We start from the raw sequence: 23,924 nt of genomic DNA, 5'->3' as shown, positions 1-23,924 counted from the left end.
TGGACGTTCTCTTGAGCAAGAAAGCTATTTTAGCTATAGAATTTTATTGCGCAAGAACCCCTGCCGCGCATCCACACTGCCATGGGCGCTCTTGCGCAAAAGCACATCTCACACATGGCACAAGGAGCCACCAGTGAGGACATAGCTGAGAAGTAGAAAGAAGCAAGTGGCAAGCACTCCACTCTTGAAAGAGGTGCAAGTGGGGAGGAGGTGCTCAGGGAAGAGGCTCAGCAGGAGCAGAGTACCCACTGGCAAAAGCAAAAGTTAGCACCTGTGGCCACAATTTACACTGATAGGCTATGTCTACACTGGCATGATTTTCCGGAAATGCTTTTAACGGAAAAGTTTTCCGTTAAAAGCATTTTCGGAAAAGCGCGTCTAGATTGGCAGGACGCTTTTCCGCAAAAGCATTTTTGCGGAAAAGCGTCCGTGGCCAATCTAGACACACTTTTCCGCAAAAAAAGCCCCGGAAAAAGACTTTTGCCCGAACGGGAGCAGCATAGTATTTCTGCAAAAGCACTGACAATCTTACATGAGATCGTCAGTGCTTTTGCGGAAATTCAAGCGGCCCGTGTAGACAGTTGGCAAGTTTTTCCGCAAAAGCAGATGATTTTGTGGAAAAACTTGCCAGTCTAGACACAGCCATGGTGCAAATCTTCTCATAAAGAAGAATTTGGGGAAAAAAATTCCTGATTGCAGCAGGATATAAATTGCTAACGAGAAAAAGGGTGATCATAATACTTCACCTCAAAGTTGGAGGCTGAAAGAAAAGGACCCAGAAAAGATGTTCTTCAGAGTCCCCCAGGAATCATCAAATTATTTTCTGTCCTTGATGAAACTAAGATATACTTGTTTAAGCTGATTTTATTATTAAAGCTTAAGGTATCCTATCTTTTGCAAGGAGTCTAAGTCACACTATATTATTTGGGTACCTTGCGCAAGCCTTCTGCACTGGGATGCTGCAGTGCAGGGGTGTGTGTGTATATATATATATATATATATATATCAAAGACCATGAATAATTTGATGATATACCAACACTGCAGCATCTCAGTGCAGGAGGTTTGGTCAAGGTACCCAGACTCAGATCAAGGGGTTTGGCCATTTGGATTAGCTTGAGAACCTGAACTACTACTTGAGTTGCAACAGCCACATAACTATTTTGGCAGGCTAGTGCAAAAGGAGGCTTGCTTCCCAGCTGCAGTGTGGACACACCCTTAAGAGGAGCTGGAACAGCTCCACCTGTGCCATAACTAATTATCCTTTTTTCCCATCCAGAAGGGTATTAAAGGGTTGGGTGATAGTTAATGGACACTTGGGCCTTATAAGAGGGCTGAGAGAGCAAGTAATGTGATGCTCAGAGCTATAGGGTGTGGGCAAGTAGCTGTAGAGGGTTCTAAGTCAGGATCAGCAAAAGCATGAGTGCTCCAGGCAAGCCAGGTTGAGATCTAATGTTCTGGCAGCTCAGAAAGGGTCTGAGAAAAGAGTGGCCTGAAGAGAAGCCACACATACTAGTACTTATTTGAGTCTTTCTCATTGGATTTTTGTTATTAGAAGGGCTGAGTCATATCTCCAGGACAGACCTGTTTGTGGAAAGCCAAGGAGCCTCTCCTTAGGGGAGGAAACTAATGCAGGGAGTTCAAGCAATACCATACTCAGGAGGTAAGGGGTACTAGAGAGCAGCTATGCTCTATGATAGTTTGAGAACCTCAGTGTTCCTACTGTGATTGACTGACTCTAGTGCATATCACTTCACTGAGAACTAGCTGTGTTAGTCTGTTTTGGCAAAAACAATAGCACTGACAATTGGTTTTTTATTATTTAAGGGATGGTCAATATACATTTTAGACTAATATATCATTAACTGCATTGGTGGGAATAATAACAACTCCTTTGTGCTACTGTGTAGCTGAGCCCCGAAGCAAGATAACACTGAGATGAAAAGCCTGTAGTAAGAGAAATCAATAGAAGGTAAAAATAGTTTCTCATTGGTCAGCTCATTAAGGATGCTGGCTCCCATTCTTTTATTTACTTTAATTTTTTTTCAGAAGCGTCAAGAAATTTGCTTAATTAGCATTGGCATGAAAAATGCTCTTGGATATACTTAGCTAATATGCTCTACAAAAATAGAGCTATGAGAGCAAAGAAATAACACCTGGTAAACCTACTGCTTCAACTCCCACTGACTTCACCTGGAATTGCTGGTGCTCAGCACCTCTGAAAATTGGGACTGAGTTTAAAAGGTCTCTAGTTTTAATGGTGAATTTCCCTATGGACAGGGATGAAAATTATCATGTACTACCCAGAGCCTCTCACTTCCTCCCCCCTACCAACCCCACTTGGGCCTCTGAATTGGGGTGAAGGGATATAAGTGAGGTGCTCTAGGAAACAGTATGTGAAACTTTTCAGCTCCACTGATTTGAAAATATTTACTGGAACTCTGCTGTGGACAGCTCCAGCTGAATTTGTTGTGGATACGGAACATTTTTGTTGGCATTGGGAGCACTGTTAGGCTATGTCTGCACAGCAGGCTTTTTGTGCAAGAACACCTGTTCTTGCACAAAAACTTGCGGAGCATCTACACTGCACGTGAGTTCTTGCACAAGTACATTTACAATAAGGTGTCGGAACAGAGGGCTTCTTGCGCAAGAGTTATTCCTCTCCACACGAGGAATAAGCCCTTTTGCACGAGAATTCTTGCACAAGAAGGCAGCGTGGACAGGCAACAGGGGTTTCTTGCGCAAGAAACCCCTATGGCTAAAATGGCCATCAGAGATTTCTTGAGCAAGAGAGCATCCACACTGCCATGGACACTCTTGAGCAAAAGCACATGGTGGTGTGGACATGCTCTTGCGCAAAACAGTTCTTGCACAAAAAGCCTGCAGTGTAGACATAGCCTTATTGTGAGTCTATCATTATGTCTGGTACTAAGCTTATATGGCCTTCTGCCCCACCTGGCCTGCAGCTCATGTGATATGCTCGCTTACATGTAGCAACAATGAACTGCAGTGTGCATTCATTAACCATTTTTTAATCCCAGGTGGTTGCATGCATGTTTCCACAATAGATATGGCTTAAAACAAATCTGAAGTACAACATTTACAATATATCTAGCTTTTTGCTGTCATTTTAATGGTGTGGGGTTTTTTTTGTTGGTTTTTTTTTTCATCTTACCTTTTTCTGTACTCATTTCGATGACAGGAAGAATAGCATCTTAATTCCCACCCTTCCTCCTCACTCCCTGGTCTACATTTTGATGAAAGCAGCTGGAATTCTGTTAATATGGTGATGGCATTTTCTGACTGTATTAATGATTCTTTATCTATTTCTCTGGAAAACATTTCAAGGCTCTGTTTAATATCCAGTTATGATTAGAGCAGAATGATGGCTTTCCAGAGCTACTGCTAATAAGGCTAGATTTAAAATTGTTACCGTTGGTCATGTAATAGACTAAAAAGGCTGATATTTCTCACTATGTACTCTTGTCTATAAAAATGAAGTTGGCAGCTATTTGCTGACTTTATGAAAATCTGAATGTACTCTGGTTTTTAGTAGGCGATATTGCAAACCTGATTGCAATAGCCCACTAGATAACTAAAGGCTGTGACTGTTCTGCTACAGTGAATTTACTCAGTTCAACTCATGAAGACTTTTCCTTAGCAAATGAGCATGGAAAAATATGGATTTTGTAATGTATCTAGAACGTTACAAATTGCCAGCTCTGGTGGAACAAATTATCACCATTGCAAATTCTGAAGACACACACATTCCTTGGGGGTAGAGCGCAAAATAGAACAAGTATCACAAAGTACTTTTGTGGAGAACATTCTGATTGCTCCCCCTTAAACTTCTGTTGAAGGTCTTTTCCACCTCAATAAAGATGACTGCCTTTTAATGGTGGCTCCGTGATCCATGTGTAAAATGAAGGTAAAGCATTTTGGACTCATTCTATATTTGAGGCTCAATAAAAGGAATTTATTATCACCACTGCAGTGTTCTACATTCACTTAAAAAAAATAAGTGCAGAGATGTAATCGCACAGTCTGCCATAAAGCACCAAAGCAGTAAAAGTTGCTGATATTTGGTAGGTGACGTTTAAAAAAGATTTTCACTTCTGGCCATCGTATTTCAAGAGTAATGTTTCCAAAGTGACACCAAGCATCTTGCTGCTATCACTTTAATCTAGTGAGTAGCCTTGGAGAACTCTGGACAGGAAGTCAAGTGTCTCAACAGTGTCATCTAGTGGCAATAAGGTAAGCTGTACTAACAGTACAAATGTATACAGCTGCCAGCAAGAGCCTTTCTAATATTTTGCAGGACGGCATTGCCAGCTGCCCAATGAATCGCCTTAACTGCTGATTAATGACTACTCCATTAATCCATTCTTTCTGGAAAGCTCCCCTGTGAATCTCATTTTGTGACTTGTCGAAAGCCTTCTCCCACCCACTCCATCCACCCGGGAGAACTGACTGGACAGCGTAACTCCATTAATAAGACAGACAGCGATGAGATCTGAGGCCATTATTGCTGCTCTGGAAGAGTCCCATAGTGCCTTAGAAAGCTCTGCTCTTTGTATTCACAAAACAAAATTTTATTAACTCATGAGGATGACACTTCTTGTGAAGTGCTGTTGTTGAGAGAAACTGACCTTGAAGAAGGAATTGTACACAAAGGGTACATCTAGACTACAAGCCTCTTTTGAAAGATCTCTTTCAAAAAAGTCTCTTTCGAAAGAGGGCATCTGGACATCCACAAGATTTTCGAAAAAGTGATCCGCTTTTTTGAAAGAGAGCATCCACGCAATCTGGACACTCTCTTTCGGGAAAGCCCTGTTTGTGTTCAAGAACGCCTTTTTTCAAAAGAGCTCTTTTGAAAAAAGGTGTTCTTTCTTGTAAAATAAGGTTTTACAGCTGTCGAAAAAACTACCATATTCTTTCAATTTAATTTCGAAAGAACACGATGGCAGTCTAGATGCAGATGAAGTTTTTTTTCGATAAAAGGCTACTTTTTTTTTTCCCAAAAAACCCCCCCAAAAACTAAGTGGTCTAGACATAGCCTAAGGTAGCTTGGGCCAATTTCACACAAGGACTTAAAAATGAGCAGGAATGTAGAAGTTGACTTTGTGTTACAGGGAAACTAGTATAGTGAAGGGAACACAAGATAATGCACAGTCATCCTCACAAGTAAGAAAATTTCTTTTGAGGAAAATGTCAATGAAGACAGGAAAAATAGTGTGTGCGTGTTGGGTGTGTGTGTGTTTTTATAATTTCTCTTCTCCCCTTCCCACTCTATGGTGTTCCAACTGGCTCTTGCTTTGCAAAGATATGTGCTATTGCATTCTGGATTAATGTAATTTCTTTAAAAGCAAATTACTCATTCCCAAATATAGTAGGTTACATCAATCCATCTTACAATATAGGTTCCAGACATGCTTCTAAAATGCATTCTTTCATCTGCAGCTTATTTATTCAAGTGCCCAGAAGGCATCTGAGCCTCTTTGAGGATAGGTGTTAAAGGAATCTGGTTGTGGAGCTCTAGCCACCACTAATATTTTCTTCTATACACCCAAGTAAAGTGTTAAAGTTAAGCATGCTACCTTCCATCCAGGTGCTGCTTTCTGCCAAGAATTAGGACCACTTCATGAGATTATTAGTGGGGAATGGAGAGAGCTGGGTATTTGCCTTATTGCAGCATTTGGGTCCATAATTCCCTATAGACATACCCCTATACACATACTAGTCTTCAGGTTAACTCCCTTCTTTATTTGTTTACAGTTCTGCAAACAGAGCCAACCCATTCATAGGATGAATAAGGGTGGCCACCCCCAGATCTTGCATTTTTAGGGGCCCCATGGTGTCTGCCCCAACCATCCTATGGACAGGAGAGACCTGGAGATTATGGGGGCCAGCTACAGAAAAGTGGATAAAGAGGGCTGGGGGATGGCAGGGTGGAGCAGTCTGCTAGTCTGCCTGTGTATGTAGGGTGGCTGCTGCTACTGTGCCAGGACCCTGTAAAGCCCTGGGACGGATGGAGTGGGGGCAGGGTTGGGGCCTGCAGCAGCGTGCGTGTGTGTGGAGAGGGGGGAGGGATTCATGCACAATGTTTCCCTCAGGATGACCCTGTCTACAAATTTCACCTTTGGGTCTGAAACATTCCATGCTTTATGTCTACTCAGCAGTGAATTGTTTAGGAAATATGAAGAGAGAAGCAGCTGGATGGACTAAGCTATGGGAAAATCAATAGCTCAAATGGCAAAATAAAAACCTACAAAGTGGATTCATTGCAAAGAGACTCTTTGCTATGTTTGGGGAAACACTTTTAAATACTATCTACCAGAACTGCTAATTAGGCTTCTACTTGGTTCTTACTGTGATTTAGCAAATCTCTGAGTCTGTTAGTTACATCATACGGGGATGGACTGACTGTCTTAGGGGATATTTACCTGCCTAGGCCTAGCTAGCAGGTGGAAGGGGCTAACTGTTCCTAGGTGGCTGAAACAGTTTGTTTAAAGGCTTTTCTGCCCAAAGCACCTTTCAAATTAGCAACAGCTGAAAAATGTAGGTAAACATTCCATTTATTGACCTCATTAATGTTTGAAATACCAAAACATATTGTTTAATGGTTTCTGTGATATGAAGTTAATACTTATGAATGTCTGAAGACGCTATTGATTCATTTGGCTGTAGCTAGTAGTATAAATAAATGTTAAAGAACACTACTGCATTTTAATAGGTACTGCTACAAATGCTGATTTATGGGAACTGCATAGGATTACTTCACTGCATAATATTTATTAAGAGTATGTAGAATGAAGAGCAGAGACTGTATGTTGGTATTTATCACTATTGTTTGAAAATAAAATGGCTAAAAACAAAACTATAACTGAGAACTTCTCCACTTATACTTTCATCTTTTTTCTACTTTTCCACTGTTGCGCAGGGTACTTCAGTGTTGTAAATTAATGGGCACAAACTCATAACTCGTGGACATTAACAGTGAGCTGTAGTTTCTGCATACCAAAACTTTAATAGGCACAAATTTTGCATAAGGATGTAACAGACCCCAGAATGCATTTTTTTAATCTTAATTATTTTAGGAGTCTGGTAATAGCCATAATTGGCCACAACATTATATAACAGACATCAGACTTCAAAGGAAATTATTTCAGATAATTTAAAAGCAGAGGTCTTGCTGTTTTCACAGGATGTGAGAAGAATCTTGTTCTGGGTGCAAGCCTGGCTGAGTGTCAATATTTCTGATGCATGTCATCCTAATGCAATTTTTTTAGTGCTAAAATCTTTCTAGAAGACTTATCATTTGGGGAGACAACTAGAAAGTGATTCGTGTTTCAACAGAGAAGGGCTTTCCTTAAGCATATGTAAATTGTGTTGTTCCCCAAGGGTACGTCTACACTACAGCGCTAATTCGAACTAACTTAGTTCGAATTAGTTAATTCGAACTAAGCTAATTCGAACTAACGCGTCTAGAACTAAAAACTAGTTCGAATTAGCGTTTTGCTAATTCGAACTAGCATGTCCACATTGAGTGGACCCTGAACTGGGGTTAAGGATGGCCGGAAGCAGTGCCGGCAGGGCATCAGAGGAGGACTTAGAGCGTGGAGCTGCTGTCTCAGGCTAGCCGAGAGCTGCGCTTAAAGGGTCCCGACCCCCACCCCGGACAGACAGTTCTCAGGGGTGCCCCGCTTGAAAACCAGTCCTGGCTTGGAGTGCCCGGAGTGCCCACACTGGGAACATCACACCACTCAGCCATCAGACCGGCTGCACTTGCCGCAGGCTGCCATCTGGGGAGAGGGGGCAATTGGGGGGCTGCAGGAGAGCTTCCACCCCCAGAAGCCCGCAGAGCCAGCCCAGTCCTCCCCATCGGGGGCTCGTACCCCATTCCTCCCTCACCTCTTTCCACTTACCCTTCCCTAGCCCCCCTTCTTATTGATGTACAAAATAAAGATAACGTTTCTTCCAACATTGACTCTGTCTTTATTGAACAAAACTGGGGGAGACTGGGAAAAGGAGGTGGGAGAGGGGAAGAGAAAGTTGCCCTCCTCTCTCCCAGCCTAACATGATCAGGGGTTGGGAACAGGTCCCAGATGAAGAAAGGCTACAGAGACTGGGACTGTTCAGCTTAGAAAAGAGGAGATGGAGCGGGGACAGGATAGAGGTCTCTAAAAGCAGGGGTTGGGTGGAGAGGGTGCATTCAGAAAAGTTCTTCCTGAGTTCCCATAAAGAAGGACTAGAGGACACCAAAGGAAAGGACCCTCCAGGGTCCCTAGGGTTGGCTGCTGTCGGCAGACAGGCTACTGGGATAGATGGACCTTTGGTCTGACCCAGGACGGCCATTGTAAGCTCAGGGCTCAGGGTCGGGGGTCTCAGTGGACCCCCTTGATTATCATGTACACCTGTTCCTGGGTGGCCAGGCTGGCAGCTCTCCTGCCCTAGACGGCCACTTTCCTGTGCCTAGTGCGGAGATCGTGGACGAGGTCCACGATGTCCGCACTAGCCCAGGAAAGTGCCCGCCTCTTGCGGTCCCGGGCAAGCTCCCGGGAGCCGCCAGCCTGGTCCTGGGAAGAGGGGGTGGGCTAAGGGACATCGGGTGGGTGGCTCTGTGCCGTGCCAGGTGCAGGGTCTGCTGGCTGGGTGCTGGCAGGCTTGCACCTGGCACGGGCACCGTAGCCAGCCCGTGCCCCTTTAAGGGGTCCGGGGCCGGGAGGGGGGCAATAGAGTTTCCCTGGTGTTGGCCAGAGTGGCCACCAGGGAAATCTGGGGAGGGCTAGCCTCCCACTAGTTCGAATTAAGGGGCTACACACCCCTTAATTCGAACTAGTAAGTTCGAACTAGGCTTAATCCTCATAAAATGAGGTTTTCCTAGTTCGAACTAAGCGCTCCGCTAGTTCGATTCAAATTCGAACTAGCGGAGCGCTAGTGTAGTGCCTATGAATGTTAGTTCGAACTAACATTGTAGTGTAGACATACCCCAAGTTGTTAGTGTCCTATACTGCGTGTGTGGCATATCTAGGGTAGCCCTGGCTCCAGTGGCACCATCCCTACCCCGTCCTCTAAATATTCCTTCAAAACTGGGATTATTATATCAACAATTGGGAATCAGTTCAATCAATAAAAATTATGCATACTCTTAGTGAATCCAGAATAAACCAGATAATTAAAGTGTGACTACTTGTTAGTTGGCCTAATTTCAATGTGCTTTAAGTGTCAAGATAAAAAGCAGTAGATAGTTTAGTACAGAAATTTGCAGAGCTGCTGACTATAGGAACTGTGACTTTAATGTGACCTTCCTTCTGTGGTGATGAGGAGGGGAGGGAAGAATGCACTCTGTATTTGTAAAGTAAAATGCAATCCGTAGCTACGCCCTCTGGATTTTAGTCTTCATCCACACTGAAAAATCAGACAGGTGATGAGAAAATTAGTATATGTGGATGATTGTGCAGTCAGAATTAGAACATATATAGAGGAAAAACAATTGGTTGTGGAAATAGCTTTTTTTTTCTTTTATGGGACCATATCTATCTATAGCATTGCACCAAAGTTGCTACACTTAAAACTGAGAAGGGACTTCCATCAAATCTTCTATTTTATTAACTAGCCATCTTTTTCAGAAAAAAAAAAATTCGGCTGACATATCTTATCAATGGTATTGGTCTGAGAGATGTGGGGTTTGTTTGGGCATTAGTAGTTATTTGTGTCTCTCTCTCCCCCCTTTCTTAACTTGGCTGGCTTTGACTGACAGGAAAGGATAAAGATACAGTTTTTAATTTAATATGGTCTTTAAACAATTTGGCAGGATGTTGTTGTTGTTTTACGTGCTTTGTGGCCTGTGGATGAAATGGTCTGTGTGGTAAATAGTGTTGGCTAAATTTTCAGCCTTTAACTCCACCTCTGGCTTCATAACCTCATAAAACAAATGGTATTAGCGCTTTCCTTAAAGTTTTTAAACAATCTCCCCTCGCTTTACAAATGGGAAAACTGAGACATGGAGCAATTAAGCAACTTGCCCAAAGACATACAGTGAGTTGGTGGCAGGACTGAGAATAACAGAGACCTCCTGTGTCAGTCCCATGCTGAACATACTTGGACATCAGCAGCCAGCTTTAATGAAGCAAGCTATAGTAATAGGGAAAAGAGCATGGGTGGTTAGTAATGTAGGCAACAGAAGGCACAGCCTTCCCAAAACTGCCTACACGCCCAGCTGCCTTACGCTTGGGCCACTGCTGGGAAAGCTAGGGCCACAGCATGGCAGCCTGGTCCCCCACCCCCTTCCCCAGCAATCGGGAGGGCTGGGATATGGCCAGGAAGGATTGGGCTGGGAATGGGAGAACCTTGGCTCCAGGGGCGGGGCCTCGGGCAGAAGGGGCGGGGCTGGAGCTTGCCTTCCCGGGGTGGGCTTTCGCCTGATGCCTATGGGAAAGAATGTGGCTGGTCAGATATTGGAGAGAAACTGCAATGTTTTCTCTGAAGAATCAGGCAGCTAAGTCCGAGAACAGTTAATTTGGTGTAGTGTAGTGCTACAACGTATGCTACAGGAGCTATTCATAGATTTAAGACCATAAATGGCTAGAGCCCTGCAAATTTACAGATATCTGTTTTATGTCCATGGCTCATTTTTTTGCAACTATAAAAAGGTGTCCATTTAGGATTCTGTAAATGGTATCTCAAGTGAGTAAAAAGGTGTTTGCTTACTGCTGAGATTGTATTTTATTTAGGCTCTGACAGTTCTTATTCCATCATTATAATATAACTAAACTAGACTAATTTTTACATCTGAAGGAGAGATTTTGATGTCTCTACGGATAATACATTTAATTTCAAACAAAATAAAGTCCAGGTGCTTGTATCTAACACGACAACATTTTTCTAGCAACAACAATTAATATTTATAGGCTATTACAAACACAACTACTAACACTGTCAACTCTATAGATTTGCAAGACGTAATTTCACTCCCTCCCCCCACCCAACTTTTTTTACTCTTCAGCCTCCAGTGTGCAAGAATAGAAAAGTTAACCCATTATTAAGCCAACCACTTGCATCACCTAAAGCAGTGTTTTCCCAACCACTGGTGCCAAGCTGCAAACTGCTGGCTGCCAGGCTGTGGCACATTGTCAGGCAATGCCTGTGCTGGCTGCTCCAGGGCTGGGGCTGGGGTATACCCTGGGTGTGTGACTGGCAGCTGCCAGAGCTGAAGCCAAATGTTCATGGAGGCTCTGGGGCCAGGGTTGGGGTACATCCAGGCCCCCTGAGCCACCACACAGCAGCCAGCTTCAGCTTTCGTAGCTACCCTGTGGCGGGTGGCAGCTACATCTGAAGCTGGCTGTTTGTGAATATGCAAATACACTTTTGCCAGTCTGCCAAAAGTTTGTGGGTGGGTTTGTGGTATAAAAAAGGTGGGGAACCACTGACCTAAAAAGACCACAGTAAAGTTTGGAGGCTTTGAAGTTGACCGGTTAACACATGTATGCATATAGAACCAGGCCTGGGCAAAATCATAGAATCATAGAATCCTAGGACTGGAAGGGACCTCGAGAGGTCATCGAGTCCAGCCCCCTGCCCTCAAGGCAGGATCAAGCTCCGTCTACACCATCCCTGACAGATGTCTATCTAACCTGTTCTTAAATATCTCCAGAGAGGGAGATTCCACCACCTCCCTTGGCAATTTATTCCAATATTTGACCACCCTGACAGTTAGGAATTTTTTCCTAATGTCCAATCTAAACCTCCCCTGCTGCACTTTAAGCCCATTACTCCTTGTCCTGTCCTCAGAAACCAAGAGGAACAAATTTTCTCCTTCCTCCTTGTGACACCCTTTTAGATATTTGAAAGCCGCTATCATGTCCCCCCTTAATCTTCTTTTTTCCAAACTAAACAAGCCCAGTTCATGAAGCCTGGCTTCATAGGTCATGTTCTCTAAACCTTTAATCATTCTTGTCGCTCTTCTCTGTACCCTTTCCAATTTTTCCACATCTTTCTTGAAATGTGGCGCCCAGAACTGGACACAGTACTCCAGCTGAGGCCTAACTAGTGCAGAGTAGAGCGGCAGAATGACTTCACGAGTTTTGCTTACAACACACCTGTTAATACAACCTAGAATCATATTTGCTTTTTTTGCAACAGCATCACACTGTTGACTCATATTCAACTTGTGGTCCACTATGACCCCTAGATCCCTTTCCGCCATGCTCCTTCCTAGACAGTCGCTTCCCATCTTGTATGTATGGAACTGATTGTTCCTTCCTAAGTGGAGCACTTTGCATTTCTCTCTATTAAACCTCATCCTGTTTACCTCCGACCATTTCTCTAACTTGCTAAGGTCATTCTGAATTATGTCCCTATCCTCCAAAGAAGTCGCAACCCCACCCAGTTTGGTATCATCTGCAAACTTAATAAGCGTACTCTCTATCCCAATATCTACATCATTGATGAAGATATTGAACAGTACGGGTCCCAAAACAGACCCTTGAGGAACTCCACTTGTTATCCCTTTCCAGCAGGATTTAGAACCGTTAACAACCACTCTCTGACTACGGTTATCTAGCCAATTATGCACCCACCTTATCGTGGCCCTATCTAAGTTATATTTGCCTAGTTTATCAATAAGAATATCATGCGAGACCGTATCAAATGCCTTACTAAAGTCTAGGTATATGACATCCACCGCTTCTCCCTTATCCACAAGGCTCGTTATCTTATCAAAGAAAGCTATCAGATTAGTTTGGCATGACTTGTTCTTCACAAACCCATGCTGGCTATTCCCTATCACTTTATTACCTTCCAAGTGTTTGCATATGATTTCCTTAATTACCTGCTCCATTATCTTCCCTGGGACAGACGTTAAACTGACCGGTCTATAGTTTCCTGGGTTGTTCTTATTCCCCTTTTTATAGATGGGCACAATATTTGCCCTTTTCCAGTCTTCTGGAATCTCCCCTGTCTGCCATGATTTTTCAAAGATCATAGCTAAAGGCTCAGATACCTCCTCTATCAGCTCCTTGAGTATCCTGGGATGCATTTCATCAGGACCTGGTGACTTGCTGACATCTAACTTTCCTAAGTGATTTTTAACTTGTTCTTTGTGTATCCTATCTTCTAAACTTACCCTCTCTCTGCTTGTATTCACTACGTTAGGCACACCTCCAGACTTCTCGGTGAAGACCGAAACAAAGAAGTCATTGAGCATCTCCGCCATTTCCAAGTTTCCTGTTACTGCTTCTCCCTCCTCACTAAGCAGTGGGCCTACCCTGTCCTTGGTCTTCCTCTTGCTTTTAATGTATTTATAAAAGGTCTTCTTGTTTCCCTTTATGCCTGTAGCTAATTTGATCTCATTTTGTGCCTTTGCCTTTCTAATCTTGCCCCTGCATTCCCGTGTTGCTTGCCTATATTCATCCTTTGTTATTTGTCCTAATTTCCATTTTTTATGAGACTCCTTTTTTATTTTGAGATCATGCAAGATCTCCTTGTTAAGCCAAGCTGGTCTTTTGCCATATTTTCTATCTTTCCTACACAGCGGAATTGTTTGCTTTTGGGCCCTTAACAACGTCCCTTTGAAATACTTCCAACTCTCCTCAGTTGTTTTTCCCTTCAGTCTTGCTTCCCATGGGACCTTACCTACAAGTTCTCTGAGCTTATCAAAATCTGCCTTCCTGAAATCCATTACCTCAATTGTGCTGGTCTCCCTTCTACCTTTCCTTAAGATCATGAACTCTATTATTTCGTGATCACTGTCCCCTATACTGTCTTCCACTTTCAAGTTCTCAACTAGTTCCTCCCTATTTGTTAAAACCAAATCCAGAACAGCTTCTCCTCTGGTAGCTTTTTCAACCTTCTGAAACAGAAAGTTGTCTCCAATGCAGTCCAGAAACTTATTGGATAGCCTGTGCCTCGCTGTGTTAGTTTCCCAACATATGTCTGGATAGTTGAAGTCCCCCATCACCACCAAATCTTGGGCTTTGGATAGTTTTGTTAATTGTTTAAAAAAGGCCTCATCCACCTCTTCCACCTGGCTAGGTGGCCTGTAGTAGACTCCTAGCATGATATCACCCTCGTTTTTTACCCCTTTTAGCTTAACCCAGAGACTCTCTACACAGCTATCTCCTACATTCATCTCCACTTCAGTCCAAGTGTGTACATTTTTAATATACAAGGCAACCCCTCCTCCCTTTTTTCCCTGTCTGTCCTTCCTGAGCAAGCCGTACCCTTCCATACCAACATTCCAATCATGCGTCCCATCCCACCAGGTTTCTGTAATACCAATGATATCATAGTTGTATTTATTGGTTAGCAATTCCAGTTCTTCCTGCTTATTACCCATACTTCTCGCATTTGTATATAGGCATCTAAGATACTGATTTGATCTTGCCTCCCTGTTGTGCCCTGACCCTCCTTTCTCCTTGCCATTATAGGCCGTAGTCCCCCCCATTTCCAACCCATCTCCCAGTCCCGCACATTCAGCACTTACCTGTGGGCTTTGCTCACCTGCCCCCGACAAACCTAGTTTAAAGCCCTCCTCACAAGGTTAGCCAGTCTGTGTCCAAACAAGGCCTTCCCGCTCCTGGAAAGGTGAACTCCATCTCCGCCAACCAGTCCTTCCTGGAAGAGCACCCCGTGACCAATACAGCCCATTGGACGGATCTGGCACTCCAAGCCACTAGATCTGGCCCATGGACTCTGCAGGGAGCGTGAGGCAGGCTCCCCGCTTGCCTCGCCCCACCCGCCCGCCACTCAAATGTGGCTGCGGGGAAGCTTCACTTTAAAAACTGAGACCAGAGGGGCAGGGGAAGCTTTAAGAATTACTCCTGCCCCCAGAACAATCCCATTGGCCGGCTTCTGCATAATGCAAATTGCGTAGCTTATTCCAACAGAGGGATGCTGTCTAGATGCACCCTAAGAGTTGCAAGAAAACCACTTTTGTAACTGGTTTGCATTTTTAGATGCATCTAGGTCCAATCAAGGAGTCCATTCAAACATTTATATTTCAGGCAGTTTAAATGCCATGAATGTACTGAAGCATATTTGTAACACATACATTGCTGAACAATTTTAACAGCACCCACCAAAAGCATCTGACTTTTTCTAATGGTGCAGGCTTCTACCCCAACCATTATAGGTCTTTTATAGACCAAAAGTGTAGAGTACAAGAAAATACTGTGTTCAGCAGTCAATATTACAGGGGAAATAAAGTGATTCATCCTACCTCTTTCAGCACTAGTTGCACACCTTTGACTTGCTTTAGGAAAACACCCTTAGATTCAGGAAAGTTAAAAAGAGCTAGAGAATTGAAAGGCTCAGAGTGTTTTCATTCAATACAAGGAGAAGACTGTGTGGCAGTTGCAGCGCAGTATCATAAAAACATGTTAAGAGACTATACAGTCTTAAGATAAGCATACTTATGCTGCGCAACCATGCAGCAAAGCCTACACAATTTTCTGTCTTGCTGGTATCCACCAGCTGCTCCTCATATATGTTGCAGGTAACAGGACATTCCCAAATTTTCAATGAGTGTCTAAAACAATTTGCAGCTTCAAATTACAGGTGAGAGAAATACTGTATAGGCAAAAGCGACAAGGAGTCCCGTGGCACCTTATAGACTACCAGATGTATTGGACCATAAGCTTTCATGGGCAAAGACCCACTTTGTCAGATGTCTGATGAAGTGGGTCTTTGCCCACGAAAGCTTATGCTCCAATACATCTGGTAGTCTACAAGGTGCCACAGGACTCCTTGTCGCTTTTGCAGATCCAGACTAACACAGCTACCCCTCTGATACTGTATAGGAAGATATCTTCTTGATCATTTAGGCACAGTCCTGGTAGAGACAAATGAAAATTTAAACATCACAGCATTTTCTAAGGTTTTAAGTTTGTAGTAAATCTAAAACACAACAGTAAATATAAATTTAAAATGTAGCAAGACTCTTTATGATTACAATCAGTGTTCCAGTGGAGAACCCTATCTTTAGAAATCATGCATTTTTTTAATATTAGAATTGACAGACTGAAACATCCTGTAAAAGATTACTTTTCTTCCACTTTCCTCTGTACCTCATGCTGCAAGAATGTTAGTGATATGATGTACATTGACAAACTGTGAACATGTAGGATTATTAATAGATTTCTTTCTCAATTGGGCTATGTCTAGACTATGGGGTTTTTCCAGGTATCCCAGAAAAACTCTGTCACATCTGCTCTTCCACTTTTTTTTTTTTTTTTTTTTGCGGAAGAGCAGAAGCACTCTTTCGAAAGAGGGTTTTTTTCTGAAATTTGGCCCAGTGTAGAAAAAACAATCGGAAAAAGGTATGCAAATTGCGGAGTGCGATTTGCGTACCTTTTTCTAAGAAAGCCCCTTTAGTGTAGACATAGTCTTGGCGGCATGAAGAGATACAAGCACAGGTGCTGGAACTAGGGGCATGAGGGGTGCAGCTGAACCCAGTGGCTTGAAGTGGTTTCCTTAATACACAGGGTTTACTGGTTGGTTCAGTGGCTCTCAGCACATCATTGTACAAATTGTTCCAGTACCCCTGGATACAGAACTAGCTCTTAACAAAGACGAGCAAATTCAATCTGTTACAAGCTGATCTACCATCCAGTAGGTTGACAGTAAGGACACCAGTTCATGATATGAATCAGTTAGCACTCTGTACAATTAGGGATGTTAAATATCGGTTAACTGAATAGTCAAGTAACCTCATTAAAATTTTATTGATTAGTCAACTAGTCTATAGTCCCTGGGGGTGGGGCCAGCAGCTACTGTATCAGAAGCAGCAGCGCAGACCAACTGCCTGTCACCCTGTGCCACTGCTTCTGAGAGAGGCAACAGTGGGGCGTGGCAGCAGTCCCTGTTTATGGGAGGTCTGAGCTCCTGGACCCAGTGTGAGCCGGAACTGAGCTGGGCTACCTGCCCGCCTGGTTGGTTCTTAATACACTTGAAATGCAGAGTTGAAATGGGGACAGGTCCCGGACCCAGTGTGAGCTGGAACTGAGCCAGGCTGCCTGCCCTCCCAGCTCCTAATATACTTTAAATGCAGAGCCACAGCAGATTATATCTCAGACCTGTCGCAAACCAGGACTAAGCCAGGCTGCTAAAAAATGTACTGGCAGGGAGAGGGGGTGAGGGAAATAAATGTAGTCTATAGCATTAACCTATAAGCTTTTGCTTATCGGTTTATTGACTATGCTATTATGTTCAATGCCGCCCTGATTATCAAGAGCACATTGTATGACATCTTGGATGAGTTGTTCCTGGCCCCCAATGTTAGTTGACTTACCTGTGGCTGCTGTAAAGTTGGTTGCGCTAGTTAAACCTCACTGTTTGGCCTGGATTATTCAAGCATCAGAGGCAGGGTGGTTCTGAAAAGCTATGTTGATTTTGCAGATGATGAGTACCTTACACTGGAACCACTTTGCCAAGACATTGTTTACTTTATCTAATGGGTGAAAACAGATACCAAAAGCTCTTTGCTTTGGATTGACAGACACTTGACAGGATTGTCTGAAGCAGGGTGGCCAACCTGTTCCAGATGAAGAGCCACAATAGCAGTGGAGACAGTGTGAAGGGCTGGGGCAAAATTGTTGAGCCCTCCTTCCTCCTGCCCCCCCCCCCAAATAAAGCAGAGCCGCAAAGACCTGGGGAAAAGCCATTGACCTTTTTTTGGCTCAACTACTTTGCCCTGGCTCTTCATGCTGTCTCCACTGCTATTGTGGCTCACAAAAAAAGCACGGGAAAGGGGTGAGAGGTGCAAGCTCTGGGAGGGAATTTGGGTGCAGGAGGAAGTAGAAAAGAGGATGCTGGCTCAGGAAGGGGGCTCCAGGCTGGAGAATGTTGGGCTCCAGTGAAGGGTTGGGGTGCTGAGCAAGCTGCCGGCTTGTGGCTGTGAGGGTGCAGGAGTTTGGGCTGGGGTGCATGAGGGGATCAGGGCTGGGAGTATGATGGGCTCAGGACACAGATTTGCAGTGTGCGGGAATTCCTTTCAAGTAGGAATAAGGGATCTTCCGGAAAAGGGCTTATTTTCCGCAAGATCCCGTCTAGACTGGCGCTTTTCTCCAGCAAAAGCCCGAGCCGGAAAAAAGCGGCAGCCATGTTCATGCAAATGCCGCGGGGGATATTTAAATCCCCCGCGGCATTTGCAATTCCGAAGTGTCTCATTAGCATCCCTTTTACGTAAAAGGGTGCCAGTGTAGACACAGCCAAAATGTTTCAGCCTTGTCTTTATTTATGAGAAGGGCAGGGAACCTGTTTTGAGTCAGGGGTCACTGACCCACAGAAAAGTCAGTCGGGTCCACACAAGTGAGATGCAAAAAAACAACCGCTCCAAACCCCCCAAGCCTCACTAATGTGGCCCCACCTGTGCTGGTGCAGGCAGGGAGCAGGGTGCTGGTACGTACTGGGGCAGGATACTTGTGGGGGTGGGGGTCTGGCCAGAAGGAGGGGACAGACAGCTGGGCCCGGTACCTGGGGATCCCGAGTCTCAGGAAGTACACTGGCTGCTCCTCCCCTCCCCCAGGCACCCCCCTGCTCTTACCCAGTCCCCCTCCCCTTCCCCAGAGCCAGGCACCCCCAACCCAATCCCCCACCAGAGCCAGGAACCAGCCATCCTCTATACCAAATCCTTCCCTCCTCCCCCCTCCCCACTCCGGCTATAACCTAAATCTTGATCCTGGAGGTGGAGCTGCCACTACAGCCGCGTGTTTCCCTCCAGGTGTTGGGGTGCGTGCATTGAGTGGCCGGCATGCAGTTCGCACTCCCCTCAACCCCCCCCTCCTCCCCTTCCTTTCCCTTCCTCAGAGTCAGACATCTCCCCTCCCCGCTCTAACCCTAACCCCTCCCCCACTAACTTTATGTCCAGGTCCTGGAGCCACTGCTGCAGCACCTGGAGCCGCTGCTGCTGCTTGCGCTCAGCAGCTGGCTGCTACACATGCAGGCTGGGATGCTGTGTGTGACCCGGCCTGTAAGTGCAGGATTTGATGTAGTGCGCTGGAGCTGTGAGTGGAACGGCACAGGCCGTGAGCACCCATGCAGCTCAGAGCGTCCTGGCCGTAAGAGTGGCTGACCTGAGTGGTTCCGTTCCAGTTCTGTCAGGAGCTGCAATTTTTTTCTTCGTGAGCCGCATGTGGCTCATTAACCGCGGGTTGGCCATCCCTGAGCTAAAGTGTTGTCCCTGCTAAAAAACTGGAACATTGTGAATCTGACTGCGAAGTAATTAGGTATTTCACTAGTCATACTTAGCTACAGTTTGTTAAAGGTTATTCTTGGCTTTGTAAAGAAAGCTTCAGCAAATCTTGTCTGGGGACCATATTGGGGTTGGTTGTGTATTTTTTTTTTTTTAAAGAAGGAGAGGGAGGAACTCCGTGCACAGCACATACAAATGAAATAATGCTGCAGAGCCACATCGCAGAATATTATTTAGTCTTTTGACCAAGCAATATACAGGCAGTCCCCGGGTTACGTACAAGATAAGGACTGTAGGTTTGTTCTTAAGTTGAATCTGTATGTAAGTCGGAACTGGCGTCCAGATTCAGCCACTGCTGAAAGTGACCAGCGGCTGACTACAGGAAGCCTGAGGCAGAGTTGCTCTGCCCCGGGCTTCCTGCAATCAGCCTCTGATCAGTTTCAACAGGCTGAATCTGGACGCCAGTTCCGACTTACATACAGATTCAACTTAAGAACCCCAGGCGTCCCCAAGTCAGCTGCTGCTGAAACTGATCAGCGGCTGATTCCAGGAAGCCCGGGGCAGAGCAACTCTGCCTCGGGCTTCCTGGAGTCAGAGCTGGTCAGTTTCAGCAGCGGCTGACTTGGGGACTGCTGGGGCAGAGCAGCTGGGGTGCTGCCGGGTTGGTCCAGTAGAGCCCAGAGCGGCGCTGCGGGACCAACTGGCAGCGCCCCAGCTGCTCTACCACAGGCATCCGGAGAAAAGCCTGGTCTGCTGGGGGGGGGGGGGGGGAGTACTAGCTGCGCCCGCCCCCCCCCCCCCAGCAGACCAGGGAGACACGGGCGGCGGACCGAGCTGCACCGCGGTCCCGCCGCCCGGGCCCTCTGTGGCTTTGCTCCGCATCTCCATGGTCTGCTGGAGACCAGCAGACCAGGGAGACGGGGAGCAAAGCCTCTGAGGACGCTGGCAGCGGGACAGCCGCGGCGCGTCTGGGCTGTCCGCTGCCCGTGTGCTCCCCAGCAGACCAGGGAGACGCGGAGCAAACCCCGTTCATAACTGCGGATCCGACATAAGTCGGATCCGCATAACTTGGGGACTGCCTGTATACTAAACTTCAACAAATTTGGTTGAAGGATTATATGCAGATATGAAATTCACCAAGCTGCACTGTCGTTCCTTGGTGTCCTTGGCAAAAGATGTGTGAATGCAGGACTTTTATCCTTGTGACTATCAAAGCATCACAATCAATGGTGTTTTGAATGGTCGCCATTATCACAGCATGAGAGTGCACACAGCTTGGATATGGAGAGCATGCAGCATTTGGAATTGCATACTTTCCTTAAATCACTGTCACTGAACAAAGCAGATTAATACTAACACAGCAAATGTTCAAATTACCAAGCTGCTATAATGAGGTATTCCTTTAACAGCATGAATGCTCCTTTCCCTGTTGTCCGTAGATGGCCTTTAGAAGACAAGGGTGACATGAAATACAGTATCATAGTATGTTGTAGGTACTGCATTGTGTCAGCAAGCTTATAAAATATCAAACGGGGAGGTGTTCCTGTCTTGCTGCTAGTCTTCTGACACTTATAAAAGTCTGTGTAGAGAAGTGCAAGAATCTAGATAAAAACTTTGCTGAACCCCCCTAATTCACAATGATGTGACTGAGTAGGCTGCTATAACTGTCAGTCTGTGTAATACAAATATATTCTGCTTTGATAATAACCACTACAGTACCAATAGCAATACACAACTCAAAATGAACTCTGGATTTGAATAATAAAGATTTGACAAATCAAAATATTTTCTAAATAACAGTTCACCTGGATTGGTATGAACTGTTATAATTTAATATAAATGTCATAAACAAGGGGAATCCAGTAAAAAGGTTTGTTAAACTTTTTTTTTTCAGTGTTGCTGTTGAGGCAAATATGCTGGTTGCCACAGAGCATAGTTTAGGTAAGTATGTAGAACAGATTTTTTTGTAACTATTTTGATGTAACTAGACTGGTTTTAAACACTACTTTTGAGAATAAACTCTAATATGGGTCCAGGGCCGGCTCGAGCCATTTCTGCATCCCAGGCAGCGGGCACGCAACACATGCGCGGCTCTGCCCCCGGGTGCATGGAGCATGTGCAGCCCTGCCCCCGGTGCACTGTGCACCTTACAGCTGCCATCAGGCGCCCCCTCCCCCTAATCTGGCCCTGTATGGGTCAGACTATGGGGAAATGTGAGTTTTACCAATGAACAAATTGTTTTAGTTCTTTAACACATTTGATTATCTATGGGCATGTCTACAGTGCAGTGTTTTTCTGGAAAAATGGCCGTTTTTTCCAGAAAAACAATACTTGCATCCACACTGCTGTCGAAAAGAGGACAGGTTTTTCTGACAGCGGTAAACCTCTTTCTATGAGGAAGAAGCCTTTTCCCAAAAAAGCTTTTTTTGGAAAAAGGCGTGTGTGGACGCAGACGAGAGAGTTCTTTTGAAAAAAGAGGCCTCCAGGAAATAACACAGGTGCCCTGGTGGCCACGCCGTCCAAACTATAGTTCCTGTCTCCTGCCAGCTTTTAAAGCTGCAGGCATCCGGGACAAGCCTTGTGGCAGCAAGCCGGCCATGGGAGCTGCACCTCACCATGCAGCTCTGACTGCAACAGGCATTTGGACCCATGGCCCAGCCACAAGCCCCCTAAAACTGCCCCACCCTCCCAGTCCTCACAGGGAGCACCAGCCAAGGGCAGCGAACACCATGCACCCTCACCCTGGAGCCAGTATCCCAGGCCCTGGAGATCTCTCAGGCATCCTCTGATGGGGGGGAGGGAACATCAGGTGAGTGCTGTTTCTCAGACACAGGGTAGGGGTAGGGTTGCCAGATGGTTTCAACAAAAATACCAGACACACACGACATTACATCACAGTCTAAATTACATCTTATTTAAAAAATACCGGACATTTATATTTTCTCAATTATATTCCCTCAATTTGTTTTCTGAACAGAAATACTGGACTGTCCGGTTCAAAACTGGACACCTGGCAACCCTAGGCAGGGGAGGCAGATGCAGAGGGGACGTGGTGCAATCATCGCTTGGCCTGGACATCATGCTGCAGTCCATGCACATGGAAGTATGTGCAGTGCCCGTATATGCCACGCGGCCTCAGGAGGCATTCCTGGAGCACCCCCAGGCTCCTGCTCACAGGCTTGGGGGAGGCCACACACACGTCTGATCCCCGGGGCAGATGCCCTCCCACCACTAGCCACTGCTGGAAGCAGGCTGGGCACAAGCAGGGCTGGACAGAGGCATGGGCGAGCCAGGCAGCTGCCTGGGGCGCCAACTGATGGGGGGCGCCTGATGGCAGCTGTAAGGGGCGTGCGGCATCCCTTACAGCTGCCATCAGGCACCTCACGCCTGGTTCCCGCAGCGCCGGCCCCGTGGTGCTGGCCAGCAGCACCCTTCCCCCCATGGCCGCAGGGCCCTGCATGGCCTGGTGTGCGTGCCAGCAGTGCTGGCTGGGCCAGGCTGGGCAGCGCATGCACTGCGTGCCCTGGGGGCGGTGCCACATGCCTGGGCCCAGGGCGCTAAAAGGGCTCGGGCCGGCCCTGGGAACAAGGGTGCAGGCACGACCCCACACAGACTGAGGAGTGCCGCATACAGCAATGCCTGCACGCGCGAGGCACCACTTGCTCCCACAGACAGCGATACCAGGCACAGGTGTGTGTGAGGGGCCCCATGGTAGGCCAGGCTGCACCAGACCCATCTCCTGCCCATGGGATCCCAGTGTGGATGGACACTTCCCTTGCCTGCTTGTCCGAGGGGGGAGGGAGACAGAAGCATGGTCCTCTGGGCACCACAAGGCCCCTGTGAGGCAAGGCCCACTGTGCAGGCTACACATGGCCTTGCTCCTGGGACCTCCCCATCCTCTGGCCCAAGGACTGGTGCTCGCAGCTTACAAAGGAGGGCATGACTTCAGGGACAGTGTCTGCAAGGATGACTGACCACCTTGCCCTCCTTTTTATTCTCCACAGCCAGACCAGCCGTCGCTGAGGGGCAAGACACGCCATCAGAGGCAGCCGCCTGACCCTGGGGGAGCTGCAAGCGCAGGAGGGTCCATGAGCACCTCATGAGGGAGTGTGTGGCCATCCTTAATGACATGCAGCAAACCCTGTCCCAGAAGGTCTGGGATGATGCCCAGTGGCGGACCCGCATGTGGGACCAGCTTACACGTCAGGGCGGCAACATTTGTGCCACTATCCGAGAAATGATGGCACACCTGGCTGCCGTCCTGTTCCTGACCCCACAACCTCCCCTCTATGCCTCTTCCCCCTCCCTCTGCCCTTCCTGCCATACCTGGCCCCACCCACCCGAGGTCCCCGGACCCAAGAAGGCACTTCCAGATGCACCACATGCCACTCCCAGCCCTGAGCCTCCCTGCCCCCATCCAGGTTCTCAGCCCCCCTCCTCCCCACTTCCTCTGTATTATTTTTTTATAATAATTTTTTTTTCAACTCAACACTGGTGTGTTTATTGAGAGTACAGCGAAGGGGGGAAGAAAGGGGTTGTTGTGGGAAAGACATAGTGGAGCAAGGCACAGACCCCTAGTGGGAAGGCCCTGGGGAGAGTTATTGGGTTCCTTGAGAGAAACTCTCCCTCACGGCCTCCCAGATGTGGCCCTGATGGGTCTGGTGGATTGTAACTGTGCATGGCTGCTCAAAGGCCCTTCCTTCCTAGCCGGCTACTGCCCCCAACCTAGGTAGGAA

The 23,924-nt window shown here is 46.3% G+C and overlaps 1 long non-coding RNA gene across 1 annotated transcript; it reads left to right on the top strand.

Moving 5' to 3' along the window:
- The first annotated feature begins 1,367 nt into the window (after nucleotides 1–1,367).
- Nucleotides 1,368–23,624, top strand: LOC142827597 (uncharacterized). The gene is made up of 4 exons (XR_016349046.1): nucleotides 1,368–1,662; nucleotides 21,083–21,129; nucleotides 22,166–22,291; nucleotides 23,193–23,624. It is a non-coding gene; the product is annotated as an uncharacterized LOC142827597 (long non-coding RNA).
- Nucleotides 23,625–23,924: the final 300 nt, after the last annotated feature.

This window comes from Pelodiscus sinensis, chromosome 3 (assembly GCF_052426305.1).
Source record: "Pelodiscus sinensis isolate ZL-2025 chromosome 3, ASM5242630v1, whole genome shotgun sequence".
Taxonomy (NCBI): Eukaryota; Metazoa; Chordata; order Testudines; family Trionychidae; genus Pelodiscus; species Pelodiscus sinensis.
This window is presented reverse-complemented; position numbering and strand designations above follow the sequence as displayed.